The 6760-nt window shown below is 29.4% G+C and overlaps 1 long non-coding RNA gene across 1 annotated transcript; it reads right to left on the bottom strand.

Moving 5' to 3' along the window:
• Positions 1 to 4743, bottom strand: LOC146928802 (uncharacterized). The gene is made up of 3 exons (XR_015005865.1): positions 4540 to 4743; positions 4350 to 4451; positions 1 to 293 (listed from the first exon to the last, which is right to left on the bottom strand). It is a non-coding gene; the product is annotated as an uncharacterized LOC146928802 (long non-coding RNA).
• Positions 4744 to 6760: the final 2017 nt, after the last annotated feature.

The following is a 6760-nucleotide window of genomic DNA, read 5'->3' as shown; positions in this document are numbered from 1 at the left end:
TTTAATGTAATAACTCAAGATAAAATATATTTCTTTCTTAAAGCCTTACAATTATTCTCATAATAAAATAAAATATGTAATATTTTCTCAAGATCCAATATAATATAAGTCTAGACCGAATTATTAAACTTGACATTAATGTCATAATATGAGTGCCTAGAACCCAATTTAAACATAAACAATTATCCAGCAAATTTTAACGAAAAACATATATAGGTGAGAGAATAATTATCCGCTTTATTCTCGTACACAAACACCTTGATACTACTCCTCAGTCTTGTCATCAGGATAACCTGCATATAATGATAAAAAAGAAACACGTAGAAAATAGGAGGTGAGATTCTATAATAGAAAAAGATATATTCAAATAGAATATATAGAGAAGTAGGATATAAGAGGGTAGCGGGAATCAAACCCGCATCGTTAGCTTGGAAGTCTAAGAGTTATTGTCGACATTCAATCATGAACATCTCTAAATCAAAACCGAACGTGAAACTTTTGTTTCATTCAGATCCTATACATAATAATTTAAGAGATAAATGGAATACATGAAAAAAATGATACGTAACATCTATCTCAACCTTTCGGTATGAAAACATATGTTATACGAAACTTAAAGTGGTACAAATAGTAATGCATAGAAATAAACACATGAATATACGTATATGATTGCAAACAATTTGAGGCATACAAGTAATTGTACAATAGATACATAAATAAAATGAATCATTCCTACATGTCTACTACATATGAATGCGATACACATAACTCGTACTTAAGAAAGTAGAATATGGTGACAAGTGAAGTAAAAGATGAACACCACCCCCGAGGGTGAACATTAGCACATCACACTCTCACTAGTATTATAATGCACATCACACTCTCACTAGTATTATAATGTTAGACGACTAGTCATAGTTTTTCAACTATATAAATAGGCCCTAAAAGCAAGGAATCATAAAGAATCATTAGGGTTTCCCTATCAAAGAGTAATCTCCCCTTGAATCGGGCTGACAAACAAAATAGGGCCTTCAACATCTAATTTATTTAATACTTTCACCCACATGTTAAAACACACTCAATATGATGCATTTGTCACAAAATAACAAAAAAAAATCATTTTTTTTATTCTCATCTCAAAAATTATAATATAAGTTTTTCCATTTACAACGTGAGTACATCATAAATAAATTATCATCCAAGCATGAATATTGCCTCTCTTGAGCTACATGGTTTATCTCAATACTATTCAACACAAAATTATACGCCACACACAAATCCTCAAGAGCCACCTTGTAATTAATTTAAGGCTTAAATATGATTTTCGTCCCTGTAATATAGGCGTGTTTTGATTTTCGTCCCTGTAAAAAAAAAGTTTGAATTACGTCCCTGTAAAAAAAATTTTGTTTGAAAATGGTCCCTGGCCCCACTGTTCAGCTGACTTGGCATGGTTTTGGCCACGTGGCAGTTGCTGACTGTGCAACTTTTGCCACGTGGCGTGCCACATAATATTAAATTTTTAAAAAATATTTTAAAAATTCTGAAAATTGTTTTTAAAATTAAAAAATATGAAAATAAATTTAAAAATCATAAAAAAATTCCGAAACAAATCTGAAAATTATAAAAAACATTCCGAAAAATCTGAAAAAAAATTTAAAAATCATAAAAAATTTATGAAAAAAACTGAAAATTATAAAAAATTTCCAAAAAATCTGAAAATAAATTTAAAAATATTAAAATAATTTTCTGAATTTATTTTTTTGTATAAATTTCAATATAAAATTAATTTTTTTGAATATTATATATTCTAAAATTTCTGAAAAAATATTTTTTTTAAAATTAGAATTTTCATAAAAGAATAAGAAATTAGATTTTTTTATTAAATTATAATTTATTTTCAGAAAATATAATTGCCATTGTTTTTCAAAAAAAATTTAATATAATTTTCAAATTAAAAAATCTATTTTTCAAATTTTTTTTATGATTTTTTATTTTGTTTTCAGATTTTTTTGGAAATTTTTTATAATTTTCTGATTTTTTCGGAAATTTTTTATGATTTTTAAATTTATTTTCAGATTTTTCAGAATTTTTTTATAATTTTCAGATTTTTTTCGGATTATTTTTATGATTTTTAAATTTATTTTCAGATTTTTTAAATTTAAATAAATAATTTTCAGAATTTTATTTTTATTTTTTATTTTTTAATTATGTGGACCGCCACGTCTGCACCACGTGGCAGAAGTTGCACAGTCAGCAACTGCCACGTGGCGAATACCATGCCAAGTCAGCTGAACAGTGGGGTCAGGGACCATTTTCAAACAAATTTTTTTTTACAAGGACGTAATTCAAACTTTTTTTTTGACAGGGATAAAAATCAAAACACGCCTATATTACAGGGACGAAAATCATATTTAAGCCTTAATTTAAAAGAGGGATACATTCTTATACAAACATCATAAATTATAATCCACATTAAAATATAAATTAGCCATTCTATTTATATTTTTTGTTTATGGTTTTAAGGCTTTGTTTGTCAATATGAATTTTCAATGACATGACAACTTTCTTGTAGCTCCTATAACCTATTGTCTAAGTTTGATAATTTTCTTCAACCTAATGACCTCTTATTTTGGGATGGATTTATATCTTTGGGTTGTCCATAATTCGTTCTGATTTTGTTTTTAGACTCATTCTTATATTGTTTCACTACATAACAATATTAACAATTATTGGAAACAACAATACATATAGATTATATATATATCTGTGTGTGTGTGTCTTTGGTACTTATATTAAGTTTCAACTTCACAAGATTCAATTTTCCTTCATTCTGTGGTTTTTTCAAAATTGCGGATCGTGTAGACGTATTTGGTGGGATGTTTGACTGGTGAGTGTAATTAATCTCTTCAAACAAATTCGATGTTGTTTACTGGTTGTAAATGTTGTGGTGTGTTGGAGTTATTATAGCATTCATTATGTTTTATTATATTCTTAAGTGGAGGAAAGATTCAGTACACATCCGAACGAATATGGTAAAACAGTTTTTCAACTATTATATAGGGTAATCCCAGATCTACCAGGGATTAAATAAATAGTGGTAGCTACGGTTCATTTTTTGACTCTTAAGAGTATATTTTAAGATATATACTTCGTCATTATATTATCTATAATATAAGTGTGTTATTTTAAATGTTTTTGAGTGTAAGAGCATGAGGATCGTCTTTGATATTAGATATTTGATTTATGCAATATATGTCATAGATCTTATATTTTTGATTTATAAAAACATAGTTATTTACTTGGTAAGTCTATTATGTCCCAAGTTATGGACTTTGATTAACTTATAACAGTTAAACTCTATGAGAAGTAACATGACGCTTTCACATTGTTAACAAGAGCAATTGTGGCATCATATTTTACCAATTTCATTGTCAACAATTACTTTAGAATGCATCAAATACCTAGGAATGATATGAAATTAAATTTAAGGGTTAATTATGTTTCTAGTCCTTATAAAATAGCGACCTTGTAAGTTTAGTCCCTACTTAATTTTAATAGCATTTTTAGTCTCTAATTTTGTTTTTCTGCACTGAGTATTAGTCCCTACTCAATTCAAATTTGTTTAATTTATGCTTAAACTCTTAAATTTTTGAACAATTTTTTGCAGACATGTTTAGAACATTACTAAAAGTTCGTCCGCAAAAAATTATCGCAAAATTTGATTTCTACATCCAGATTTTATTACTTTTTATCTTTAACTTTTGTCGTTTTAAAAAATTCATATTTAATTCATTTTATGTCAGAAAATTCTAAATTTTAGTAAACGAACCTTTCATAGTGTTCTAATCTTGTCTCAAAAAAATCGTTCAAAAATTTAAGAGTTTAAGGATAATTAATCAAACTTTGTTTTAGCAGGGACTAAAATTATAAGTAAATTTTTTTTTATAGGGACTAAAAATGCTATTAAAATTAAGTAGGGACTAAACTTACAAGGTCGCTATTTTATAGGGACTAGAAACATAATTAACCCTAAATTTAATGATGATTTGGTAAGGGATGTGTGGTGGCTTATTTGTGTGTTGTACTTACTTCCATCCCCTAATTTCGAAATTTATAGTCTTAGTCCCTATTTAAAACGATTCCCTTTATAGGGCTTATTTGTGTGTTGTACTCTATTTTCAATTTAATATATATACCAAGAAAAAATATATTTAAAATGGTTCTAATGCGATTAAAGAAATTGCAAGGTTGAAGAAGCACATGAAAGATTGAGACAAATTATAACAGTAATAATATTATAATGAGCAAATAAAATAAAAGGCTTAGACCTAATAGAGAAATATGTTTACCTTATTTGGGATAGCTCACACAATTTCCATTATCGCACCACAGATGATGTGCATTAACACCAGGAAATTTTTTTTGGCATTCAATGTCAGTATCACACTCTCCTGTAATGTAAAATAAGGATAGAGAAGTATTAATAAATATGAGTAAAATATTTTGGCTATGATAAAAAAGAAATGAGAATGAACTTACTGTCACCATAAATTACAAGAAGATACAATGAAACAAAAAGGATAGCATTATAAACACACTTGAGCATTTCAGCCATTCTTTTTTAAGTTTGTATATAACAAATGTTGAATTGTTTGATCACTTTATATAGTAAAAAACCTCATCCAATGTTTACATCAAGTAAATAGTTTTTAACAATTCTTCCGTTGCACAAAATTCCTCAATTAAATTTATGTATCATGTTTGTCCCTTTAACCCATAGAACAGATCATAAATAAGAATGTTGCTTGTAATTATAGTTAAAACCTATTTACCAATATTCAATTTTGATTATTACTTACCAATAGTATAGAATGGTAATACAATTATTTATAAGAATAATACTCCATTGAGAGGATTATATATTTTAATATTATTTTAAAGTATTGATAATTCTTCATGATATTTATATTTTTACAATTTTTTCTTTAATTTTGTTAGTTTTCTTTGGTCATTAGTTAATTTTAGGAGTTATTTGATATATTTTATTTCTTTTTTATTGATGAATTTAATAATATGTTTACGCTTTCATTTCTTTGATGAACCATACTGTAACACCCATATTTGAAAATATCTAGAATATTCAAAAGAGTGCCAAAAGTGATATTGGATACATTAATTTATACAATAACGGAAGGTCGATAAGTCTTGAGTCTAAATACACCAACATTCCAAAGTTCTTATGTTACATATTTACACCAAACTTTTGTCATAACAAAGTTCAAATACAAAATATATGACAACAAGACTCATAATGTAACATATGCATCCTTAATCCACACCATGAGAGCTCCAATAAGACACGATCACTCCAAGACCTTTTCTTTACCTTTACCTCGTGAAACCTGTGAACCTGAACAAATAAGGAGTTGGATGAGACATAATGCCTCAGCGACTTCTTCCTAGCCCTAGGATAGTGATAACCTTGGGGAAAAGCCTATGGTTACCACGTGTCTAAAATACAACCTGCCGGTTGATTATACGTGTGTGGACATTCTTGTCTAGACGGAAGGGCACACTAGAATCCATCTTAGATTCTTCATAACATGTTATAGGCTTTACTAATATCATATGGGTCATGGCGGTCAAGGAATCCTAGTACTGCTTTGCTAAGATACGTTAAACGCACCGAAGCCTACTCTTAGAATTCATGACACAAACCTATACCGAACGAATAGGGAAACCTAAGTTCGTCTTCGGCATAACATCCATTTCATGTTCTATTCCACTACTTACTCATGTCTAACATAATCATAATCATGCATGGTCATATTCATTAAATCATTATGTTAGCGTGAATCAAACAAACATTATCTTGGTTCGTTTTACGGAGAGCCTCGGGTGGAGTAACCCCGAGAACTATTCCATACATGACCGATGTACTTACATCGGACTCCCTCAGTGTCGTGCGGGTCCCTTACGGCTTGAATCGTTCCCCTTAGATCGGGAACCTCCTGTATCCCCCTAACGTGGATAACAAGAGACACGAGCACCTACATCTTATAATAGTTTTGTTCTTATGCATACATGAATGGTTACATATAAACTTGCTTGCTTACCACGGGTCCGTGACCTACCCAATTACCGGTAAAGTACTTACATGCTTGGGCTATTCATACATGGTTTATCATACTAGTTCTCGACTTTCTATGTCGAGGCTCTATGTTTTCTCCCATTCTTAGAGTTATTCCTACCCTCATCAAAGATCTTATCATAACATCTCGTATATCATTCATCATTGAAGTTGTTAATGTTGTTCATGCATTTCATTCTTAATATCCTGAGATATAATGTGCAATGACTACTTGATATTGAGGGGTTTTCTATAGTTATAATCAACTGCAAGCAAAAGCCTCGTCGAAATAACTGCATCACAGAAAGTTTTATGAAAAGGTACTGTGCTGTGAAAATCATAGTACGATATAGAGCATCGTAGTACGATTTCCTGTACATCGTAGTACGATATAAAGCATCGTATTACGATCTGTGAGCAGTTTTTTGTGGCATTTTGCCTCGGAAAATATCGTAGTACGATTTCTCTCATCGTGCTACGATTTTCATTCACCAGACCAGCAAAAATTCGTGTCTTTTGACCTCTAATCCTCAAAACCAAGTTTCCAAAGCATAAAACACTCAAAACATATAGAAAATAGCTTAGAATGATTACATGGCAACAAACAACATAATTTCAATGAATTATAGA

This window comes from Medicago sativa, chromosome 4 (assembly GCF_051527215.1).
Source record: "Medicago sativa cultivar Bolivia chromosome 4, Bolivia_mono, whole genome shotgun sequence".
Lineage (NCBI taxonomy): Eukaryota > Viridiplantae > Streptophyta > Magnoliopsida > Fabales > Fabaceae > Medicago > Medicago sativa.
This window is presented reverse-complemented; position numbering and strand designations above follow the sequence as displayed.